The sequence below is a fragment of the Ambystoma mexicanum genome, chromosome 14 (assembly GCF_040938575.1).
Source record: "Ambystoma mexicanum isolate Mex_15411 chromosome 14, UKY_AmexF1_1, whole genome shotgun sequence".
Classification (NCBI taxonomy): domain Eukaryota; kingdom Metazoa; phylum Chordata; class Amphibia; order Caudata; family Ambystomatidae; genus Ambystoma; species Ambystoma mexicanum.
The window spans coordinates 579241473-579266345 of record NC_090940.1 but is presented as its reverse complement, the minus strand read 5'-3'; positions in this window follow the sequence as shown (position 1 = coordinate 579266345).

The following is a 24873-nucleotide window of genomic DNA, read 5'->3' as shown; positions in this document are numbered from 1 at the left end:
CCACTCCCCCCTCCCACAATCCCCCAACAAACTCCCTGTCCCACCCCACAAACCCTCAAAACACCCCTGTTAACTCCCTCTCCCACCCCACAAACCCTCAAAACACCCCTGTTAACTCCCTCTCCCACCCCACAAACCCTCAAAACACCCCTGTTAACTCCCTCTCCCACCCCACAGATGCAAAGTGTCCCCATGTGTGCAACAGACAGTGCTCCCTTCCACAATGTGTTTTGCCACAATGTCATTGTCCGTGCATTCACTTCTTTCGGACTTTAGTGTCGGGTGGTGCCATGGCCGACTGTCGTGCGCTCCTCCTTATGTGACGCACCGGACTGGATTGCGCCGAGGTGGTAGGGCTAGTAGTTGTGGAGGAGTCTATTATCAATCGACTGTCTGTATGAAGGTGTGGCCGCTGCATCGGAGCGTTACCTGCAAGGATGGCCTCCGTGAGTGTCCCCATGCACTCCCGGAAGGCACGCGTGGATGCCTCCACTGCTGCAGTATTGGCTGCTATTGCCCTTTCGATGGCACTCATGGCCTCATTGCCTGCTTCCACCTGCTGGCGCATGATCTGGAGCATGTACTCCTGCCGAGCCTCGACCCTTGTCAGGCGGGCATCAAATGAGGTGTCGTCCGCAGTTCTGCAGGTTGCTGGCAGGGTGGAGGAAGGCAGAGTGGAGGAAGGCAGAGTGGAGGAAGGCAGAGTGGAGGAAGACAGAGTGGAGGAAGACAGAGTGGAGGAAGGGGCCTGTGTGGAGCCATCCTCCGGGCACTGTCCTCAAACAGCGCATTGTCTGATTCCCCGAGGTCGGAATCATGTAGACACGGATCATCGAGGCACTCAGACTCCGCTAGAGGTTGGGGGCTGGCAATGTGGCTTGGGGTGGGTGTGCCAGGCATCATGTCTGATTCTTCTTCCACCTCTGTGGACACAACATCCCTGTTGGCTGGTGGCAGGGCTACCACTGTTGTGGTTCTTTGTTGTTGGGCAGTGGATGCAGGTGTCCCCTGCAGGGTTGGTGCCTTGCGTAGCACACTGGCTTTGGCAGGTGTCTTTTCCTTGGCCGGTTGTGTTGGGGTGTCCCTGGTCCCCTTGCATGCACTGGACGTGCTCGCACCCCTGTCCAGTGGTCCACCTTCATCATCGGTGCCTGGGGGATAGAAGAGATGCAGGTCATCAGTGATGTTGTCAAATGGCAGCTATGTTCAATTGCGGTGGGATATGTTCATGCATTCAGCCATCATTTCATTTCTGGTTTGTTGCTTTAGGTGTACTAAGGGGGTATGTGGGAAATCAATGCATGGCTGGTGGGGTAGCATTAGTTGGGTCTCTGTGTGGTGGGTGCATGTGCATGGTTGGGTCATGTGGAACCTCTGTTGGGATTAGGGTCGTCACTCAGCGTCCATGTGGTGCAGGGAGTGACAATGATTATTCTATGGATATGTTGATGCATCACTTTGCCCACTCTAACTTCCCCAGTTGGGCCACGTCATGTGTCGTGATACGTGGTTGTGATGGTACACTCACCTTCCTCTGTGGTGATTGCTGCGCCGACCTCCTGATCTCCGATCCCCTCAATGGTTTTGGGGTCAATGAAGCCACTTGCCGTCTCCTCCCATGGCATCAATTGGACTGGGGAGTGTGGGCCACCGCCTGTCACCATTGCGGCTCTCCGGTTCTCAGACATGATCCTCCGGACACGGAGGCGGAGGTCGTCCCACCGCTTCCGGCAGTCGCGCACACTCCTTAGGGCGCACCCCACTGCTGTCACCCTCTGAGCTACCTCAAGCCAGACCTCTTTTTTGCGGGTTTGGGCCGCATGCTTTAGGTCTGTGCTGCGTATTACATTTGCATGCTCTTGCAGGGTGTTGGCGAGCATGGTGAGCTCAGCGTCCGAGAAACGCTGCTTCCTCTTCCTCTGTATGGATTTCCTGCTGGCCTTGGACATGATGATGCTCCTCTGACACACTACGACACGGGAGGAGTGTTGGTTGTGGAGGATTGCAATGGATTGTGTTTTTAAAGATGGCCGCCGGCCCATTTCCCATTCCAGCGCGATGACGTAATTTCCGGGTCCGGTTTTGCGAACACGGTTATTCCGTGCCGGAGTTACCGTACCGGTGTTTAGGGGTTCATTGAAGGCGGTTATGGAGTGGACGCAAGCCACAATGCCGGTATAGGGGGGTTGGTGGGACGTTACCGGGATGGTGGTTTTTCCACTACCGGCATGGGGGGACGTGCGTGCTCGCGCACTCGTGATCGGCCGCTGGTAGCGGGTTCTTGAGGGCACGGACACGCACTTCCCGCCATGCCGGTAATTGTGCTAGATTTTCCGGCCGACTCGTAATGAGGCCCACTGTGTTTCTAATTAGACAAATAAAATGTAAGCTGACAGCTCAAGCCCACCTAGAACCCGTAACCTCTCACCAATTTATTTAGGAAATCACCTTTACAGAAGATGCATAGATTCAGCATTCATTATTAGTAGTAGATGACCTTGGACATTCATCAGATAATGAAAACTCAAGCAACATTAGAGAGCATAGATACATCTTCACAGTAGGCATGTATGATTTGTGCAGATTAAATCACAGCAAATCTAACCGTCAGGGCACACCAACTCAAGTATTTAAAGCTTTAAAAAATATTATATTAGCAACTGTTTGGGTGCAGGGGAGGAATAACGACCCTGACACGAGATCGTGATACAAAACGCAACAGAAAGTGTCCAATCTATGGACACTCCTGTCCGCTGCACACCTCAATGCTGTAATCAGCCAAGTATTCTTAATACATTTTATACTTTTTTTGGTTCAATTTCATGGTTCCCGAGGGGGTTCAACCTACGAGTGCCTTGAGATCATACCAATGGTACATAAGGCGCTATATAAATGCAAAGTAACATAACATAACATGTGCATGAAGGGAACCAGTGTTGCGGGGGGGATTTGGGAGGCGGCAGCACCCTTCACTGTGTGCCGCCAGAAAGTAAGTAAGGGGGTGGGGAGGGGCTGGTGGCCTGAAATATCAGTGGGAGACAATACCAAAAGTTATTTCTAAAGAAAAAAATACTTTTTTTTCTTGTTCAGACATTTCCTATTCGATCTTTTCTCGGTAATTCCATATCCACACAGATCCCATCCAAACAGGGTTCAGCATGAGTGTCTCAGTGACAAATTTGACCACAGTTTGTATTGCTTAATTTTGTTTCAAATGTTATTTTATTGTACAGTAAAAAGACACACTCCACTGCATGCCTGTTATTGTATGGACAATTTCCCTTCTCTTTAGTCAGGAAATTAGCTGGTGCTGTTCCTAGGCAGGCAGTGCTACCTGCCAATTTACGTCCGCACAGTATTCCCAAAATGATATCAAATATAAAACGAATGGCCTACGCCCGGCTCACTGATACTGGAGTTGACTCTTCAGCCACATATAAGAAAATAAAATGCTTTCCTTTACGCGTGCAGCTGAAAATATGAATGCACAACAGGAGCCTGAGCATGACTCCGTAGGACGATAGCACAATTCTGAGAAGGGAACACAAGACATAATATTCTAGTTCTAAGCCTGGAGCCGGAGAGGGGGGGGGGACATTACCACGTCAGGTATTGCCCTGGGGCCATAGGAACAGGCCCGAGCACAAGAAGATGGCCACCAGGGAAGGGGAGAAAGGACTATACATAGTCCCTTTTCCCTTTCCATGGTGGCCAGTCGCAGACGAACGCTCGGAAAACTGTGGTTTATCTGGTGGGGGAGGGCGGGGAACCCAGCTAGGGCCGAACAGATCATTTGTAATAACCTGATTGTCCCTCGCCGGGTACTAATCTGCAAAATCCCGAAATGCTGCCCAGTTAATTTATGAGCCCACTGCCACACACAACTGCTTGAGTAAAGACATTTTGCAAAGCCTATCCAGGGAGCAGTCATTCTTGGATTGGTCGGCAATGGCGGTGCAATAAATGGGAGATAGAGCCTGCGTGTGATCTTGTTGTCTTTAGACCTGTTTGTGGAATACAGGGTGTCAGGGGCAACTGACAGGATTTCACCCTTGCCACTCTTCAGGAGTTTTGCAAATCCCCACAAGCGCCAGCGAATACTATGAATACAAGGCTCTTTCTGCAGTTATGTTCCCAAATCCAGTGACCAAACGTGGAAATAAATCTGGCGACACCCAGGTACTTTTCCTCGACAATGCCTTTAAAGTTAGAATATTCACAAGTAAATGCCTCTGTACCAGGATAAGTAGTCAGCGAAAACAAATGTTTTAAAAGACTTTCAGGTTTTCATTTTGTTTGTGCACTTTTGGTCGAATCGACCAATCACATGTACATATGCTTGGGTAGGTATATCTGTATGTCGGGGTGGAGGGGTGCGGGTTGGGACTGTTGGGGCGTGATGTAGGGAGGGAGGGAATTTGGGAGACACACCCTCATAACCAAATAAAATGGCCTGATTCATGGCAACCAGAACTATACAAACAGATTGCAGAACTTCAAAATGATCAGAATGACAACAATGTCTGCAAATGTTGTTGGTTCGCTGATTTCTGCTATTAATTATCAGGCCAAACTAATAGGGAAATGCACGTGCTTCTGCGTTATGCTTCCACCAAATTCTGCCCTGGACCAGTCTACGCTGCAGGGAAGTTAAAGGTCCCAAGCAATCGAAGACAGAAAGGATGCTAGTAGAGTTGGCTTCCTATAAATGGCATTACAGGTCATTATTTCTCGGCTTCTGCCTTGTGCATTAGGGGACATTAAGTAACTGCTCCATAGGGGAAAAGCTACCTGTCTACCCAAACGAAGGCAATTGTTTTACATACAAAGATTTCTCAACACATATTGGGCCTATGGATGTTTCCATGGCTGCTGTAAAATTGATGGGTGGCTATACACAGCATCCCCTTCTTCCCCCCCCCCCCCAACCTAAGAATGTCACTCAGGCAGAGCACAGTGTACACTGTACTTAAGAATGTGTCAAAAACAGTCTATGCAGGTGAGGGCGAAAGCGAAGTGAGTGATGACAGCGCGGAATGGCCATCGGTCCCTCCCTGAGGGCAAAGGGCAACTGCCTTGGGAATCACCGAAGTCGGTTTAGCCAGGGATGTTATAATGGTCCACTATACAGGAAGCATATTGTATACATCAGGCCATGGGCAAAGATGCTTTACTCTGAAAACCAAAGGGGTGATTGCATTGTTGTAAACTCAGTACAGGAGTGGCGGTGTGTGTAGGATTATTGCATTTTTGTAAACGGTGTGTGTAGGGGAATTACATTTTGTAAGCTGTTTGAGGGGGTATTTAATTTTTGTAAACGGTGGGTAGGGGTATTTATTTTTTTATAAACGGGGTGTCTGGGAGTATGTAGTCATTCGCACAGTCTGTTGCATGAAACATTTGAACATTTTAAGTAGGAGATAAGCAACCTTTTAGTTACTAGCTTAAGAATCAGTAAAGTGATTTTCTGAAAGTGTGGAGACCCAGAAAATGTTGTCTGCTGAGTAGGGTGTGACGACATGTATTGTACTGTATTCATCATTTATATAGTGCCACTTTCCCATTTGCATGGTCTCGATGCGCTTTAAGGTCAGGAAGGTAATCATGAAACATGGCGGGTACAAATGTAAATATTCAGGTCCATAGATATTTTGAAAAAGAGGCCTGGTATAACACTTTGACATATTTGATTAGATAAAAAATGACCAAAGAAGAATACATGTGAAATGAACCTAGATTTGTATATGAGATGTATGTTGTCAGATTTGGCACTGGCTGAGTGAGGATCGAAATGTGACAGTGTTTGTTCATATTTGCAGATTTCTGGGCTGTTCGCTCCAAAATTCAGCTAGAACTATAGTCCAACATTAGCACTTATATGTTGTCGGGTCCCTTGCATACAATTGTCCACTTTTTTTCAAAATGGTGTGTAAATGTAAAGAGTAAACACAGGTGTAAACACTTAAGTCTTCACTTTTACAATATTTTTCTTTAAAGATGTAAATGCTGCTTGCAAATAATGCTTTGAAGACTGCATTGACAAGGGATTTCTATGGAATCTGCTTGCTTTTACCTATCACTAAATGCAGGTGGATCCCAAAGGAATCCTTTTGTTTGTGAACGGAGGATAGCCCACGAGCAACCTGCTGCTCTTAGAAGCAATACCGTGCAGGGCAACAGTGGTTTGAATCCTGGATCCGTGCTTAGAAACCGAACTCAGGCACGGTATTAAGCGCGTTACAACAAATAAAACAATAAAATAAAATGAATACATTGTAAGACTTTGTGAACACTTATGCAGACACAACAACGAGTCCTTACAACCAACGCATGAAGGTGTAGGAAACAGGGTCCTCGTCCTGTCCCCCCATTGCCTGACAAAAAACATTTCCAAAACAACTCGGAGCAGTAAGCCGAGGACTAAACCACTTCTAGCATTGAATTTAAATGCTGTTTAACTACTCCTCCCCATTACAAATGATTCCCCCTGTCTCTTTCTCCAGAAGGCCTTAAAAATTATTTTACACTCAGTCCATGTCTCTTTCTAAAGATCCATTGGGAGCATGACTCCGATATCCAGCATACATTTATAGTCCAGTGTCTCTTTCTAAAGTTCCATTGGGAACATGACTCCGATATCCAGCATGCATTTCTAGTCCAGTGTCTCTTTATAAAGATCCATTGGGAACATGACTCCGATATCCAGCAGGCATTTCTATTCAAGTGTCTCTTTCTAAAGATCCATTGGGAAGATGACTCTGATATCCAGCCTGCATTTCCATTCCAGGGTCTCTTTCTAAAGATCCATTGGGAACATGACTCCGATATCCAGCACGCATTTCTATTCCAGTGTCACTTTCTAAAGATCCATTGGGAACAGGACTCCGATATCCAGCATGCATTTCTATTCCAGTGTCTCTTTCTAAAGATTCATTGGGAACATGACTCCGATATTAAGCAGGCATTTCCATTCCAGTGTCTCTTTCTTAAGATCCATTGGGAACATGACTCCGATATCTAGCAGGCATTTCCATTCCAGTGTCTCTTTCTAAAGATCCATTGGGAACACGACCCCGAAATCCAGCAGCATTTCCATTCTAGTGTTTCTTTCTAAATTTCCATTGGGAACATGACTCCAATATCCAGCATCTCTTTCTAAAGATCATTTCGGAGCATGACTCCGATATCCAGCACGCATTTCTATTGCAGTGTCTCTTTCTAAAGATCCATTGGGAATATGACTCCGATATCCAACATGCATTTCAATTCCAGTGTCTCTTTGAGAACATGACTCCGATATCCAGCATGCATTTCAATTCCAGTGTCTCTTTCTAAAGTTCCATTGGGAGCATGACTCCAATATCCAGCATGCATTTCTATTCCAGTGTCTCTTTCTAAATATCCTTTGGGAGCATGACTCCGATATCCAGCATGCATTCCTATTCCAGTATCGCTTTCTAAAGATCCATTTTGGAACATGATTCCAATATCCAGCATGCATTTCTAGTCTAGTGTCTCTTTCTCCAGATCCATGGGGAACATGACTCCGATATCCAGCATGCATTTCTGTTCTAGTGTATCTTTCTAAAGATCCATTGGGAGCCTGACTCCGATATCCAGCTTGCATTTCTAGTCCAGTGTCTCTTTCTAAAGATTCATTGGGAGCATGACTCCGATATCCAGCATGCATTTCTAGTCCAGTGTCTCTTTCTAAAGATCCATTGGGAGCATGACTCCGATATCCAGCATGCATTTCTATTCCAGTGTCTCTTTCTAAAGATCCACTGGGAGCATGACTCCGATATCCAGCATGCATTTCTAGTCCGGTGTCTCTTTCTAAAGATCCATTGGGAGCATTACTCCGATATCCAGCATGCATTTCAATTCCAGTGTCTCTTTTTAAATATCCATTGGGAGCATGACTCCGATATCCAGCATGCATTTCTGTTCCAGTGTCTCTTTCTAAAGATCCATTGGGAACATGACTCCGATATCCAGCATGCATTTCTGTTCCAGTGTATCTTTCTAAAGATCCATTGGGAACATGACTCCGAAATCCAGCATGCATTTCTGTTCCAGTGTCTCTTTCTAAAGATCCATTGGGAACATGACTCCGATATCCAGCATGCATTTCTGAATCAGTGTCTCTTTCTAAAGATCCATTGGGAACATGACTCCGATATCCAGCATGCATTTCTATTCCAGTGTCTCTTTATCCAGATCCATTGGGAACATGACTCCGATATCCAGCATGCATTTCTGTTTTAGTGTATCTTTGTAAAGATCCATTGGGAACATGACTCCGATATCCAGCAGACATTTCCATTCCAGTGTCTCTTTCTAAAGATCCATTGGGAACATGACTCCAATATCCAACATGCATTTCAATTCCAGTGTCTCTTTCTAAAGGTCCATTGGGAACACGACTCCGATATCCAGCATGCATTTCAATTCCAGTGTCTCTTTCTCCAGATCCATTGGGAACATGACTCCTATATCCAGCATGCATTTCAATTCCAGTGTCTCTTTCTAAAGGTCCATTGGGAGCATGACTCTGATATCCAGCATGCATTTTTATTACAGTGTCTCTTTCTCCAGCTCCATTGGGAACATGACTTCGATATCCAGCAGGCATTTCTAGTTCAGTGTCTCTTTCTAAAGATTAATTGAGAACCTGACTCCGATATCCATCATGCATTTCTAGTCCAGTGTCTCTTTCTAAAGGTCCATTGGGAACACGACTCCGATATCCTGCATGCATTTCAATTCCAGTGTCTCTTTCTAAAGGTCCATTGGGAGCATGACTCCGATATCCAGCATGCATTTCTATTCCAGTGTCTCTTTCTCCAGATCCATTGGGAACATGACTCCGATATTCAGCATGCATTTCAATTCCAGTGTCTCTTTCTAAAGGTCCATTGGGAGCATGACTCTGATATCCAGCATGCATTTCTGTTTTAGTGTATCTTTCTAAAGATCCATTGGGAACATGACTCCGATATCCAGCAGACATTTCCATTCCAGTGTCTCTTTCTAAGGATCCATTGGGAACATGACTCCGATATCCAACAGGGATTTCGATTCCAGTGTCTCTTTCTAAAGATCCATTGGGAACATGACTCCGATATCCAGCATGCATTTCTAGTCCAGTGTCTCTTTCTAAAAATCCATTGGGAGCATTACTCCGATATCCAGCATGCATTTCTGTTCCAGTGAACCTTTCTAAAGATCCATTGGGAACATGACTCCGATATCCAGCACGCATTTCTATTCCAGTGTCTCTTTCTAAAGATCCATTGGGAGCATGACTCTGATATGCAGCACGTATTTCTATTCCAGTGTCTCTTTCTAAAAATCCATTGGCAGCATGACTCGATATCCAGTACACATTTCTATTCCAGTGTCTCTTTCTAAAGATCCATTGGGAGCATGACTCCGATATCCAGCATGCATTTCAATTCCAGTGTCTCTTTTTAAAGATCCATTGGGAGCATGACCCCGATATCCAGCATACATTTCTATTCCAGCGTCTCTTTCTAAAGATCCATTGGGACCATGACTCCGATATCCAGCATGCATTTCTATTCCAGTGTCTCTTTCTCCAGATCCATTGGGAACATGACTCCGATATCCAGCATGCATTTCTGTTTTAGTGTATCTTTGTAAAGATCCATTGGGAACATGACTCCGAGATCCAGCAGACATTTCCATTCCATTGTCTCTTTCTAAAGATCCATTGGGAACATGACTGCAATATCCAACATGCATTTCAATTCCAGTGTCTCTTTCTAAAGGTCCATTGGGAACACGACTCCGATATCCAGCATGCATTTCAATTCCAGTGTCTCTTTCTCCAGATCCATTGGGAACATGATTCCTATATCCAGCATGCATTTCAATTCCAGTGTCTCTTTCTAAAGGTCCATTGGGAGCATGACTCTGATATCCAGCATGCATTTTTATTACAGTGTCTCTTTCTCCAGCTCCATTGGGAACATGACTTCGATATCCAGCAGGCATTTCTAGTTCAGTGTCTCTTTCTAAAGATTCATTGGGAACCTGACTCCGATATCCAGCATGCATTTCTAGTCCAGTGTCTCTTTCTAAAGGTCCATTGGGAACACAACTCCGATATCCTGCATGCATTTCAATTCCAGTGTCTCTTTCTAAAGGTCCATTGGGAGCATGACTCCGATATCCAGCATGCATTTCTATTCCAGTGTCTCTTTCTCCAGATCCATTGGGAACATGACTCCGATATACAGCATGCATTTCAATTCCAGTGTCTCTTTCTAAAGGTCCATTGGGAGCATGACTCTGATATCCAGCATGCATTTCTATTACAGTGTCTCTTTCTCCAGCTCCATTGGGAACACGACTCCGATATCCAGCAGGCATTTCTAGTTCAGTGTCTCTTTCTAAAGATTCATTGGGAGCCTGACTCCGATATCCAGCATGCATTTCAAGTCCAGTGTCTCTTTCTAAAGATCCATTGGGAGCATGACTCAAATATCCAGCATGCATTTCTAGTCCAGTGTCTCTTTCTAAAGATCCATTGGGAGCATGACTCCGATATCCAGCATGCATTTCTATTCCAGTGTCTCTTTCTCCAGATCCATTGGGAACATGACTCCGATATCCAGCATGCATTTCTGTTTTAGTGCATCTTTCTAAAGATCCATTGGAAACATGACTCCGATATCCAGCACGCATTTCTATTCCAGTGTCACTTTCTAAAGATCCATTGGGAACATGACTCCGATATCCAGCATGCATTTCTATTCAAGTGTCTCTTTCTAAAGATCCATTGGGAACATGACTCCGATATCCAGCAGGCATTTCCATTCCAGTGTCTCTTTCTAAAGATCCATTGGGAACATGACTCCGATATCCAGCATGCATTTCTAGTCCAGTGTCTCTTTCTAAAGATCCATTGGGAGCATGACTCCGATATCCAGCATGCATTTCTATTCCAGTGTCTCTTTCTCCAGATCCATTGGGAACATGACTCTGATATCCAGCATGCATTTCTGTTTTAGTGCATCTTTCTAAAGATCCATTGGAAACATGACTCCGATATCCTGCACGCATTTCTATTCCAGTGTCACTTTCTAAAGATCCATTGGGAACATGACTCCGATATCCAGCATGCATTTCTATTCAAGTGTCTCTTTCTAAAGATCCATTGGGAACATGACTCCGATATCCAGCATGCATTTCTAGTCCAGTGTCTCTTTCTAAAGATCCATTGGGAGCATGACTCAAATATCCAGCACGCATTTCTATTCCAGTGTCTCTTTCTCCAGATCCATTGGGAACATGACTCCGATATCCAGCATGCATTTCTGTTTTAGTGCATCTTTCTAAAGATCCATTGGAAAGAATGACTCTGATATCCAGCACGCATTTCTATTCCAGTGTCTCTTTCTAAATATCCTTTGGGAGCATGACTCTGATATCCAGCATGCATTCCTATTCCAGTATCGCTTTCTAAAGATCCATTTTGGAACATGATTCCAATATCCAGCATGCATTTCTAGTCTAGTGTCTCTTTCTCCAGATCCATGGGGAACATGACTCCGATATCCAGCAGGCATTTCTAGTCCAGTGTCTCTTTCTAAGGATCCATTGGGAGCATGACTCCGATATCCAGCATGCATTTCTATTCCAGTGTCTCTTTCTAAAGATCCACTGGGAGCATGACTCCGATATCCAGCATGCATTTCTAGTCCAGTGTCTCTTTCTAAAGATCCATTGGGAACATGACTCAGATATCCAGCATGCATTTCTATTCCAGTGTCTCTTTCTAAAGATCCATTGGGAGCATGACTCTGATATCCAGCACGTATTTCTATCCCAGTGTCTCTTTCTAAAGATCCATTGGGAACATGACTCCAATATCCAGCATGCATTTCTATTCCAGTGTCTCTTTCTCCATATCCATTGGGAACATGACTCCGATATCCAGCATGCATTTCTGTTTTAGTGTATCTTTCTAAAGATCCATTGGGAACATGACTCCGATATCCAGCAGACATTTCCATTCCAGTGTCTCTTTCTAAGGATCCATTGAGAACATGACTCCGATATCCAGCAGGCATTTCGATTCCAGTGTCTCTTTCTAAAGATCCATTGGGAGCATTACTCCGATATCCAGCATGCATTTCTGTTCCAGTGTCTCTTTCTAAACATCCATTGGGAGCATGACTCCGATATCCAGCATGCATTTCTGTTCCAGTGTCTCTTTCTAAAGATCCATTGGGAGCATGACTCTGATATCCAGCAAGTATTTCTATTCCAGTGTCTCTTTCCAAAGATCCATTGGGAACATGACTCCGATATACAGCATGCATTTCTGTTCCAGTGTCTCTTTCTAAAGATCCATTGGGAACATGACTCCGATATCCAGCATGCGTTTCTATTCCAGTGTCTCTTTCTCCAGATCCAATGGGAACATTACACCGATATCCAGCATGCATTTCTATTCCAGTGTCTCTTTCTCCAGATCCATTGGGAACATGACTCCGATATTCAGCATGCATTTATGTTTTAGTGTATCTTTCTAAAGATCCATTGGGAACATGACTCCGATATCCAGCAGACATTTCCATTCCAGTGTCTCTTTCTAAGGATCCATTGAGAACATGACTCCGATATCCAGCAGGCATTTCGATTCCAGTGTCTCTTTCTAAAGATCCATTGGGAGCATTACTCCGATATCAAGCATACATTTCTAATCCAGTGTCTCTTTCTAAAGATCCATTGGGAGCATTACTCTGATATCCAGCATGCATTTCTATTCCAGTGTCTCTTTCTAAAGATCCATTGGGAGCATGACTCCGATATCCAGCACGTATTTCTATTCCAGTGTCTCTTTTTAAAAATCCATTGGGAGCATGACTCTGATATCCAGCATGCATTTCTATTCCAGTGTCTCTTTCTAAAGATCCATTGGGAGCATGACTCCGATATCCTGCATGCATTTCAATTCCAGTGTCTCTTTTTAAGGATCCATTGAGAACATGACTCCGATATACAGCAGGCATTTCGATTCCAGTGTCTCTTTCTAAAGATCCATTGGGAGCATTACTCCGATATCAAGCATGCATTTCTGTTCCAGTGTCTCTTTCGAAAGATCCATTGGGAACATGACTCCGATATCCAGCATGCATTTTTATTCCAGGGTCTCTTTCTCCAGATCCATTGGGAACATGACTCCGATATCCAGCATGCATTTCTCTTTTAGTGTATCTTTGTAAAGATCCATTGGGAGCATGACTCAAATATCCAGCACGCATTTCTAGTCCAGTGTCTCTTTCTAAAGATCCATTGGGAGCATGACTCCGATATCCAGCATGCATTTCTATTCCAGTGTCTCTTTCTCCAGATCCATTGGGAACATGACTGCGATATCCAGCATGCATTTCTGTTTTAGTGCATCTTTCTAAAGATCCATTGGAAACATGACTCTGATATCCAGCACGCATTTCTATTCCAGTGTCTCTTTCTAAATATCCTTTGGGAGCATGACTCTGATATCCAGCATGCATTCCTATTCCAGTATCGCTTTCTAAAGATCCATTTTGGAACATGATTCCAATATCCAGCATGCATTTCTAGTCTAGTGTCTCTTTCTCCAGATCCATGGGGAACATGACTCCGATATCCAGCAGGCATTTCTAGTCCAGTGTCTCTTTCTAAGGATCCATTGGGAGCATGACTCCGATATCCAGCATGCATTTCTATTCCAGTGTCTCTTTCTAAAGATCCACTGGGAGCATGACTCTGATATCCAGCATGCATTTCTAGTCCAGTGTCTCTTTCTAAAGATCCATTGGGAACATGACTCAGATATCCAGCATGCATTTCTATTCCAGTGTCTCTTTCTAAAGATCCATTGGGAGCATGACTCTGATATCCAGCACGTATTTCTATCCCAGTGTCTCTTTCTAAAGATCCATTGGGAACATGACTCCGATATCCAACATGCATTTCAATTCCAGTGCATTTCTGTTCTAGTGTATCTTTCTAAAGATCCATTGGGAACATGACTCCGAAATCCAGCATGCATTTCTGTTCCAGTGTCTCTTTCTAAAGATCCATTGGGAACATGACACCGATATCCAGCATGCATTTCTATTCCAGTGTCTCTTTCTCCATATCCATTGGGAACATGACTCCGATATCCAGCATGCATTTCTTTTTTAGTGTATCTTTCTAAAGATCCATTGGGAACATGACTCCGATATCCAGCAGACATTTCCATTCCAGTGTCTCTTTCTAAGGATCCATTGAGAACATGACTCCGATATCCAGCAGGCATTTCGATTCCAGTGTCTCTTTCTAAAGATCCATTGAGAGCATTACTCCGATATCCAGCATGCATTTCTGTTCCAGTGTCTCTTTCTAAACATCCATTGGGAGCATGACTCCGATATCCAGCATGCATTTCTGTTCCAGGGTCTCTTTCTAAAGATCCATTGGGAGCATGACTCTGATATCCAGCACCTATTTCTATTCCAGTGTCTCTTTCTAAAGATCCATTGGGAACATGACTCCGATATCCAGCATGCATTTCTGTTCCAGTGTCTATTTCTAAAGATCCATTGGGAACATGACTCCGATATCCAGCATGCGTTTCTATTCCAGTGTCTCTTTCTCCAGATCCAATGGGAACATTACACCGATATCCAGCATGCATTTCTATTCCAGTGTCTCTTTCTCCAGATCCATTGGGAACATGACTCCGATATCCAGCATGCATTTATATTTTAGTGTATCTTTCTAAAGATCCATTGGGAACATGACTCCGATATCCAGCAGACATTTCCATTCCAGTGTCTCTTTCTAAGGATCCATTGAGAACATGACTCCGATATCCAGCAGGCATTTCGATTCCAGTGTCTCTTTCTAAAGATCCATTGGGAGCATTACTCCGATATAAAGCATACATTTCTAGTCCAGTGTCTCTTTCTAAAGATCCATTGGGAGCATTACTCTGATATCCAGCATGCATTTCTATTCCAGTGTCTCTTTCTAAAGATCCATTGGGAGCATGACTCCGATATCCAGCACGTATTTCTATTCCAGTGTCTCTTTTTATAAATCCATTGGGAGCATGACTCTGATATCCAGCATGCATTTCTATTCCAGTGTCTCTTTCTAAAGATCCATTGGGAGCATGACTCCGATATCCAGCATGCATTTCAATTCCAGTGTCTCTTTTTAAAGACCCATTGGGAGCATGACTCCGATATCCAGCATACATTTCTAATCCAGTGTCTCTTTCTAAAGATCCATTGGGAGCATGACTACGATATCCAGCATGCATTTCTGTTCTAGTGTATCTTTCTAAAGATCCATTGGGAACATGACTCTGAAATCCAGCATGCATTTCTGTTCCAGTGTCTCTTTCTAAAGATCCATTGGGAACATGACTCCGATATCCAACATGCATTTTTATTCCAGTGTCTCTTTCTCCAGATCCATTGGGAACATGACTCCGATATCCAGCATGCATTTCTGTTTTAGTGTATCTTTGTAAAGATCCATTGGGAACATGACTCCCATATCCAGCAGACATTTCCATTCTAGTGTCTCTTTCTAAGGATCCATTTGAAACATGACTCCGATATCCAGCAGGCATTTCTATTCCAGTGTCTCTTTCTAAAGATCCATTGGGAGCATGACTCCGATATCCAGCACGTATTTCTATTCCAGTGTCTCTTTTTAAAAATCCATTGGGAGCATGACTCTGATATCCAGCATGCATTTCTATTCCAGTGTCTCTTTCTAAAGATCCATTGGGAGCATGACTCCGATATCCAGCATGCATTTCAATTCCAGTGTCTCTTTTTAAAGATCCATTGGGACATGACTCCGATATCCAGCATACATTTCTATTCCAGTGTCTCTTTCTAAAGATCCATTGGGAGCATGACTCCGATATCCAGCATGCATTTCTGTTCTAGTGTATCTTTCTAAAGATCCATTGGGAACATGACTCTGAAATCCAGCATGCATTTCTGTTCCAGTGTCTCTTTCTAAAGATCCATTGGGAACATGACTCCGATATACAACATGCATTTTTATTCCAGTGTCTCTTTCTCCAGATCCATTGGGAACATGACTCCGATATCCAGCATGCATTTCTGTTTTAGTGTATCTTTGTAAAGATCCATTGGGAACATGACTCCCATATCCAGCAGACATTTCCATTCTAGTGTCTCTTTCTAAGGATCCATTGGGAACATGACTCCGATATCCAGCAGGCATTTCCATTCCAGTGTCTCTTTCTAAAGATCCATTGGGAACATGACTCCGATATCAAGCAGGCATTTCCATTCCAATGTCTCTTTCTAAACATCCATTGGGAGCATGACTCCGATATCCAGCATGCATTTCCGTTCCAGTGTCTCTTTCTAAAGATCCATTGGGAACATGACTCAGATATCCAGCATGCATTTCTATTCCAGTGTCTCTTTCTAAAGATCCATTGGGAACATGACTCCGATATCCAACATGCATTTCAATTCCAGTGTCTCTTTTTAAAGATCCATTGGGAGCATGACTCCGATATCCAGCATGCATTTCTGTTCTAGTGTGTCTTTCTAAAGATCCATTGGGAACATGACTCCGATATCCAGCATGAATTCTGTTCCAGTGTCTCTTTCTAAAGATCCATTGGGAACATGACTCCGATATCCAGCATGCATTTCTAGTCCAGTGTCTCTTTCTAAAGGTCCATTGGGAACACGACTCCGATATCCTGCATGCATTTCAATTCCAGTGTCTCTTTCTAAAGGTCCATTGGGAACACGACTCCGATATCCAGCATGCATTTCAATTCCAGTGTCTCTTTCTCCAGATCCATTGGGAACATGACTCCTATATCCAGCATGCATTTCAATTCCAGTGTCTCTTTCTAAAGGTCCATTGGGAGCATGACTCTGATATCCAGCATGCATTTTTATTACAGTGTCTCTTTCTCCAGCTCCATTGGGAACATGACTTCGATATCCAGCAGGCATTTCTAGTTCAGTGTCTCTTTCTAAAGATTAATTGAGAACCTGACTCCGATATCCAGCATGCATTTCTAGTCCAGTGTCTCTTTCTAAAGGTCCATTGGGAACACGACTCCGATATCCTGCATGCATTTCAATTCCAGTGTCTCTTTCTAAAGGTCCATTGGGAGCATGACTCCGATATCCAGCATGCATTTCTATTCCAGTGTCTCTTTCTCCAGATCCATTGGGAACATGACTCCAATATTCAGCATGCATTTCAATTCCAGTGTCTCTTTCTAAAGGTCCATTGGGAGCATGACTCTGATATCCAGCATGCATTTCTGTTTTAGTGTAACTTTCTAAAGATCCATTGGGAACATGACTCCGATATCCAGCAGACATTTCCATTCCAGTGTCTCTTTCTAAGGATCCATTGGGAACATGACTCCGATATCCAACAGGGATTTCGATTCCAGTGTCTCTTTCTAAAGATCCATTGGGAACATGACTCCGATATCCAGCATGCATTTCTAGTCCAGTGTCTCTTTCTAAAAATCCATTGGGAGCATTACTCCGATATCCAGCATGCATTTCTGTTCCAGTGAACCTTTCTAAAGATCCATTGGGAACATGACTCCGATATCCAGCACGCATTTCTATTCCAGTGTCTCTTTCTAAAGATCCATTGGGAGCATGACTCTGATATGCAGCACGTATTTCTATTCCAGTGTCTCTTTCTAAAAATCCATTGGCAGCATGACTCGATATCCAGTACACATTTCTATTCCAGTGTCTCTTTCTAAAGATCCATTGGGAGCATGACTCCGATATCCAGCATGCATTTCTATTCCAGTGTCTCTTTCTCCAGATCCATTGGGAACATGACTCCAATATTCAGCATGCATTTCAATTCCAGTGTCTCTTTCTAAAGGTCCATTGGGAGCATGACTCTGATATCCAGCATGCATTTCTGTTTTAGTGTAACTTTCTAAAGATCCATTGGGAACATGACTCCGATATCCAGCAGACATTTCCATTCCAGTGTCTCTTTCTAAGGATCCATTGGGAACATGACTCCGATATCCAACAGGGATTTCGATTCCAGTGTCTCTTTCTAAAGATCCATTGGGAACATGACTCCGATATCCAGCATGCATTTCTAGTCCAGTGTCTCTTTCTAAAAATCCATTGGGAGCATTACTCCGATATCCAGCATGCATTTCTGTTCCAGTGAACCTTTCTAAAGATCCATTGGGAACATGACTCCGATATCCAGCACGCATTTCTATTCCAGTGTCTCTTTCTAAAGATCCATTGGGAGCATGACTCTGATATGCAGCACGTATTTCTATTCCAGTGTCTCTTTCTAAAAATCCATTGGCAGCATGACTCGATATCCAGTACACATTTCTATTCCAGTGTCTCTTTCTAAAGATCCATTGGGAGCATGACTCCGATATCCAGCATGCATTTCAATTCCAGTGTCTCTTTTTAAAGATCCATTGGGAGCATGACCCCGATATCCAGCATACATTTCTATTCCAGCGTCTCTTTCTAAAGATCCATTGGGAGCATGACTCCGATTTCCAGCATGCATTTCTGTTCTAGTGTATCTTTCTAAAGATCCATTGGGAACATGACTCCGAAATCCAGCATGCATTTCTGTTCCAGTGTCTCTTTCTAAAGATCCATTGGGAACATGACTCCGATATCCAGCATGCATTTCTGTTCCAGTGTCTCTTTCTAAAGATCCATTGGGACCATGACTCCGATATCCAGCATGCATTTCTATTCCAGTGTCTCTTTCTCCAGATCCATTGGGAACATGACTCCGATATCCAGCATGCATTTCTGTTTTAGTGTATCTTTGTAAAGATCCATTGGGAACATGACTCCGATATCCAGCAGACATTTCCATTCCATTGTCTCTTTCTAAAGATCCATTGGGAACATGACTGCAATATCCAACATGCATTTCAATTCCAGTGTCTCTTTCTAAAGGTCCATTGGGAACACGACTCCGATATCCAGCATGCATTTCAATTCCAGTGTCTCTTTCTCCAGATCCATTGGGAACATGATTCCTATATCCAGCATGCATTTCAATTCCAGTGTCTCTTTCTAAAGGTCCATTGGGAGCATGACTCTGATATCCAGCATGCATTTTTATTACAGTGTCTCTTTCTCCAGCTCCATTGGGAACATGACTTCGATATCCAGCAGGCATTTCTAGTTCAGTGTCTCTTTCTAAAGATTCATTGGGAACCTGACTCCGATATCCAGCATGCATTTCTAGTCCAGTGTCTCTTTCTAAAGGTCCATTGGGAACACAACTCCGATATCCTGCATGCATTTCAATTCCAGTGTCTCTTTCTAAAGGTCCATTGGGAGCATGACTCCGATATCCAGCATGCATTTCTATTCCAGTGTCTCTTTCTCCAGATCCATTGGGAACATGACTCCGATATACAGCATGCATTTCAATTCCAGTGTCTCTTTCTAAAGGTCCATTGGGAGCATGACTCTGATATCCAGCATGCATTTCTATTACAGTGTCTCTTTCTCCAGCTCCATTGGGAACACGACTCCGATATCCAGCAGGCATTTCTAGTTCAGTGTCTCTTTCTAAAGATTCATTGGGAGCCTGACTCCGATATCCAGCATGCATTTCAAGTCCAGTGTCTCTTTCTAAAGATCCATTCGGAGCATGACTCAAATATCCAGCATGCATTTCTAGTCCAGTGTCTCTTTCTAAAGATCCATTGAGAGCATGACTCCGATATCCAGCATGCATTTCTATTCCAGTGTCTCTTTCTCCAGATCCATTGGGAACATGACTCCGATATCCAGCATGCATTTCTGTTTTAGTGCATCTTTCTAAAGATCCATTGGAAACATGACTCCGATATCCAGCACGCATTTCTATTCCAGTGTCACTTTCTAAAGATCCATTGGGAACATGACTCCGATATCCAGCATGCATTTCTATTCAAGTGTCTCTTTCTAAAGATCCATTGGGAACATGACTCTGATATCCAGCAGGCATTTCCATTCCAGTGTCTCTTTCTAAAGATCCATTGGGAACATGACTCCGATATCCAGCATGCATTTCTAGTCCAGTGTCTCTTTCTAAAGATCCATTGGGAGCATGACTCCGATATCCAGCATGCATTTCTATTCCAGTGTCTCTTTCTCCAGATCCATTGGGAACATGACTCTGATATCCAGCATGCATTTCTGTTTTAGTGCATCTTTCTAAAGATCCATTGGAAACATGACTCCGATATCCTGCACGCATTTCTATTCCAGTGTCACTTTCTAAAGATCCATTGGGAACATGACTCCGATATCCAGCATGCATTTCTATTCAAGTGTCTCTTTCTAAAGATCCATTGGGAACATGACTCCGATATCCAGCATGCATTTCTAGTCCAGTGTCTCTTTCTAAAGATCCATTGGGAGCATGACTCAAATATCCAGCACGCATTTCTATTCCAGTGTCTCTTTCTCCAGATCCATTGGGAACATGACTCCGATATCCAGCATGCATTTCTGTTTTAGTGCATCTTTCTAAAGATCCATTGGAAAGAATGACTCTGATATCCAGCACACATTTCTATTCCAGTGTCTCTTTCTAAATATCCTTTGGGAGCATGACTCTGATATCCAGCATGCATTCCTATTCCAGTATCGCTTTCTAAAGATCCATTTTGGAACATGATTCCAATATCCAGCATGCATTTCTAGTCTAGTGTCTCTTTCTCCAGATCCATTGGGAGCATGACTCCGATATCCAGCATGCATTTCTATTCCAGTGTCTCTTTCTCCAGATCCATTGGGAACATGACTCTGATATCCAGCATGCATTTCTGTTTTAGTGCATCTTTCTAAAGATCCATTGGAAACATGACTCCGATATCCTGCACGCATTTCTATTCCAGTGTCACTTTCTAAAGATCCATTGGGAACATGACTCCGATATCCAGCATGCATTTCTATTCAAGTGTCTCTTTCTAAAGATCCATTGGGAACATGACTCCGATATCCAGCATGCATTTCTAGTCCAGTGTCTCTTTCTAAAGATCCATTGGGAGCATGACTCAAATATCCAGCACGCATTTCTATTCCAGTGTCTCTTTCTCCAGATCCATTGGGAACATGACTCCGATATCCAGCATGCATTTCTGTTTTAGTGCATCTTTCTAAAGATCCATTGGAAAGAATGACTCTGATATCCAGCACGCATTTCTATTCCAGTGTCTCTTTCTAAATATCCTTTGGGAGCATGACTCTGATATCCAGCATGCATTCCTATTCCAGTATCGCTTTCTAAAGATCCATTTTGGAACATGATTCCAATATCCAGCATGCATTTCTAGTCTAGTGTCTCTTTCTCCAGATCCATGGGGAACATGACTCCGATATCCAGCAGGCATTTCTAGTCCAGTGTCTCTTTCTAAGGATCCATTGGGAGCATGACTCCGATATCCAGCATGCATTTCTATTCCAGTGTCTCTTTCTAAAGATCCACTGGGAGCATGACTCCGATATCCAGCATGCATTTCTAGTCCAGTGTCTCTTTCTAAAGATCCATTGGGAACATGACTCAGATATCCAGCATGCATTTCTATTCCAGTGTCTCTTTCTAAAGATCCATTGGGAGCATGACTCTGATATCCAGCACGTATTTCTATCCCAGTGTCTCTTTCTAAAGATCCATTGGGAACATGACTCCGATATCCAGCATGCATTTCTATTCCAGTGTCTCTTTCTCCATATCCATTGGGAACATGACTCCGATATCCAGCATGCATTTCTGTTTTAGTGTATCTTTCTAAAGATCCATTGGGAACATGACTCCGATATCCAGCAGACATTTCCATTCCAGTGTCTCTTTCTAAGGATCCATTGAGAACATGACTCCGATATCCAGCAGGCATTTCGATTCCAGTGTCTCTTTCTAAAGATCCATTGGGAGCATTACTCCGATATCCAGCATGCATTTCTGTTCCAGTGTCTCTTTCTAAACATCCATTGGGAGCATGACTCCGATATCCAGCATGCATTTCTGTTCCAGTGTCTCTTTCTAAAGATCCATTGGGAGCATTACTCCGATATCCAGCATGCATTTCTGTTCCAGTGTCTCTTTCTAAACATCCATTGGGAACATGACTCCGATATCCAGCATGCATTTCTATTCAAGTGTCTCTTTCTAAAGATCCATTGGGAACATGACTCCGATATCCAGCATGCATTTCTAGTCCAGTGTCTCTTTCTAAAGATCCATTGGGAGCATGACTCAAATATCCAGCACGCATTTCTATTCCAGTGTCTCTTTCTCCAGATCCATTGGGAACATGACTCCGATATCCAGCATGCATTTCTGTTTTAGTGCATCTTTCTAAAGATCCATTGGAAAGAATGACTCTGATATCCAGCACGCATTTCTATTCCAGTGTCTCTTTCTAAATATCCTTTGGGAGCATGACTCTGATATCCAGCATGCATTCCTATTCCAGTATCGCTTTCTAAAGATCCATTTTGGAACATGATTCCAATATCCAGCATGCATTTCTAGTCTAGTGTCTCTTTCTCCAGATCCATGGGGAACATGACTCCGATATCCAGCAGGCATTTCTAGTCCAGTGTCTCTTTCTAAGGATCCATTGGGAGCATGACTCCGATATCCAGCATGCATTTCTATTCCAGTGTCTCTTTCTAAAGATCCACTGGGAGCATGACTCCGATATCCAGCATGCATTTCTAGTCCAGTGTCTCTTTCTAAAGATCCATTGGGAACATGACTCAGATATCCAGCATGCATTTCTATTCCAGTGTCTCTTTCTAAAGATCCATTGGGAGCATGACTCTGATATCCAGCACGTATTTCTATCCCAGTGTCTCTTTCTAAAGATCCATTGGGAACATGACTCCGATATCCAGCATGCATTTCTATTCCAGTGTCTCTTTCTCCATATCCATTGGGAACATGACTCCGATATCCAGCATGCATTTCTGTTTTAGTGTATCTTTCTAAAGATCCATTGGGAACATGACTCCGATATCCAGCAGACATTTCCATTCCAGTGTCTCTTTCTAAGGATCCATTGAGAACATGACTCCGATATCCAGCAGGCATTTCGATTCCAGTGTCTCTTTCTAAAGATCCATTGGGAGCATTACTCCGATATCCAGCATGCATTTCTGTTCCAGTGTCTCTTTCTAAACATCCATTGGGAGCATGACTCCGATATCCAGCATGCATTTCTGTTCCAGTGTCTCTTTCTAAAGATCCATTGGGAGCATGACTCTGATATCCAGCAAGTATTTCTATTCCAGTGTCTCTTTCTAAAGATCCATTGGGAACATGACTCCGATATCCAGCATGCATTTCTGTTCCAGTGTCTCTTTCTAAAGATCCATTGGGAACATGACTCCGATATCCAGCATGCGTTTCTATTCCAGTGTCTCTTTCTCCAGATCCAATGGGAACATTACACCGATATCCAGCATGCATTTCTATTCCAGTGTCTCTTTCTCCAGATCCATTAGGAACATGACTCCGATATTCAGCATGCATTTATGTTTTAGTGTATCTTTCTAAAGATCCATTGGGAACATGCCTCCGATATCCAGCAGACATTTCCATTCCAGTGTCTCTTTCTAAGGATCCATTGAGAACATGACTCCGATATCCAGCAGGCATTTCGATTCCAGTGTCTCTTTCTAAAGATCCATTGGGAGCATTACTCCGATATCAAGCATACATTTCTAATCCAGTGTCTCTTTCTAAAGATCCATTGGGAGCATTACTCTGATATCCAGCATGCATTTCTATTCCAGTGTCTCTTTCTAAAGATCCATTGGGAGCATGACTCCGATATCCAGCACGTATTTCTATTCCAGTGTCTCTTTTTAAAAATCCATTGGGAGCATGACTCTGATATCCAGCATGCATTTCTATTCCAGTGTCTCTTTCTAAAGATCCATTGGGAGCATGACTCCGATATCCTGCATGCATTTCAATTCCAGTGTCTCTTTTTAAGGATCCATTGAGAACATGACTCCGATATACAGCAGGCATTTCGATTCCAGTGTCTCTTTCTAAAGATCCATTGGGAGCATTACTCCGATATCAAGCATGCATTTCTGTTCCAGTGTCTCTATCTAAAGATCCATTGGGAACATGACTCCGATATCCAGCAGGAATTTCCATTCCAGTGTCTCTTTCTAAATATCCATTGGGAACATGACTCCAATATCCGGCACGCATTTCTATTCCGGTGTCTCTTTCTAAAGATCCTTTCGGAGCATGACTCCGATATCCAGCACGCATTTCTATTCCAGTGTCTCTTTCTAAAGATCCATTGGGAGCATGACTCCGATACCCAGCATGCATTTCTATTCCAGTGTCTCTTTCTCCAGATCCATTGGGAACATGACTGCGATATCCAGCATGCATTTCTGTTTTAGTGCATCTTTCTAAAGATCCATTGGAAACATGACTCTGATATCCAGCACGCATTTCTATTCCAGTGTCTCTTTCTAAATATCCTTTGGGAGCATGACTCTGATATCCAGCATGCATTCCTATTCCAGTATCGCTTTCTAAAGATCCATTTTGGAACATGATTCCAATATCCAGCATGCATTTCTAGTCTAGTGTCTCTTTCTCCAGATCCATGGGGAACATGACTCCGATATCCAGCAGGCATTTCTAGTCCAGTGTCTCTTTCTAAGGATCCATTGGGAGCATGACTCAGATATCCAGCATGCATTTCTATTCCAGTGTCTCTTTCTAAAGATCCATTGGGAGCATGACTCTGATATCCAGCACGTATTTCTATCCCAGTGTCTCTTTCTAAAG